The sequence below is a fragment of the Galeopterus variegatus genome, unplaced genomic scaffold, assembly GCF_000696425.1.
Source record: "Galeopterus variegatus unplaced genomic scaffold, G_variegatus-3.0.2 Scaffold2684, whole genome shotgun sequence".
NCBI classification, from domain to species: domain Eukaryota; kingdom Metazoa; phylum Chordata; class Mammalia; order Dermoptera; family Cynocephalidae; genus Galeopterus; species Galeopterus variegatus.
The window spans coordinates 234,885-236,661 of NW_007728795.1; positions in this window are offsets into that span (position 1 = coordinate 234,885).

Here is a 1,777-nt window from a genome sequence, read left to right on the forward strand (position 1 = left end):
TGAGAAGATTGAGAGTGAATAGCAAAAATAAATGAAGTCTGAGAATAGGAAGGTAGGAACCAGATTTGTATAAATATAGAAAAATCCAGGAATATTAAAGGTATATGTATGAGATCCAGCCTTGGGGATTCCATAATGCTTGTGTGGTGCAGTCAGATCAGCTGTCCTTGGGTCTAGGACCTGAGGAAAAAATTGATTAAAAGCTGAACATGAGGACTTCTGGTCAAGATGGCGGAATAGACGGTCCCTAGCATTACTCTCTCCCACAAATCAACAGATTTAAACTATAAAAACATAACAAGTGCATATGGAATGGGGAGATGTCCAGCTGGGGAGGCAGAAGCTCCATGGAAACCACATGCCCTGTGGGGCCGCCATCACACGATCCAGCAGATAGGCTTCACTCCCGCCATGCGGCTCCAGTCCCAGCCCAGCCCAGTGCACACAGAGTGGGGAGAAGTCCGGCAAGGGAGGCAGAGGCTCAGCAGAAACCACATGGGGCTGCCACTGCATGATCCAGCAGCCCAGCCTAGTGCTCTTGGAGAAGGGAGACGTCCGGCAGGGAAGGCGGGAACTCCATGGGGACCACACTGCTGCTGCACGATCCAGCAGCCTGGCCCAATGCGTACAGAGCACAGAGACGTCCAGCAAGGGAGACAGAAACTCCAGAGAGTCCACACACCCTGTGGGGTGACCGCTGCTGCGTGATCCAGCAGCAGGTAGGCTTCACTGCCACCACCTGGCTCCATCACAAGCCTGGCCTAGCATGCACAGAGCAGGGAGATATCCTGTAGGGGAAGGGGAAGCTCTGCAGAGACCACATGCTCTGCGGTGCATCAGTGCATCCCAGCAGCCCGGGCCAGAGTGCACGAAACAGGGAGAAGTCCAGCTTGTGAGGTGGAAGCTCAGCAGAGACCACACAACCTGCGGTACCGTGGCTAAATTTTTGAGACTAGACATTTCTCAAAAAATAAAACCCTACAAAGGGCCAACAGATATCTCAAAATGTTCTCAACATCACTAATTGTCAGGAAAATGCAAATCAAAAACAATGTGATTTTACCAATCAATCTAGTACAATGACTATTATCAAATTGAGAGTAGATAAAAAGTGTTGGCCAGGGTGTGGAGAAAACTGAATCCTTGTACTCTGCTGGTGGGAATATTTATTGGTAAAGACAGTATAAATAACAACATGGAATTACCTGAAAAATTATAAATAGAAGTACAATATAATTTAGCAATTTTTCTTCTGGATATACCTCCTAAGGAATCGATTAGGGTTCTTTTATTAATTAGGATTTCCAGAAGCTATCAGCATTGTTTACAAAGCCCAAAATATGGAAACAAACTAAATGTCCACCCACAGATGAGTAGGAAGCATGTGGTATATACAGGCCAAGGAATATTATTGAGCCTTAAAAATAAAAATCAGGGTATTTGTGACAACATGGATGTAACTAAAAGACATTATGCTTAATGAAATAAGCCAGAGATAGAGGATGTACTACATAATCCTACTTTACTAAAACAATGAAAGTACACTTTGTGAGGACAAAAAGATCTTGAGACAATTGGAAATAAAAGTACAACATAAAGAAATTCAAAAGATGCAGTGAAAGCAGTGCTGGGAGCAAAACTTACATTAAAAAGAAGAAAGATCGGGCCGGCCCGGTGCGATAGTGCGCCGCTTGGGAAGTGCGGCGGCCCTCCCGCCGAGGGTTCGGATCCCATATGGGGATGGCTGGTTCGCTCACTGGCTGAGCGAGGCGCGGGA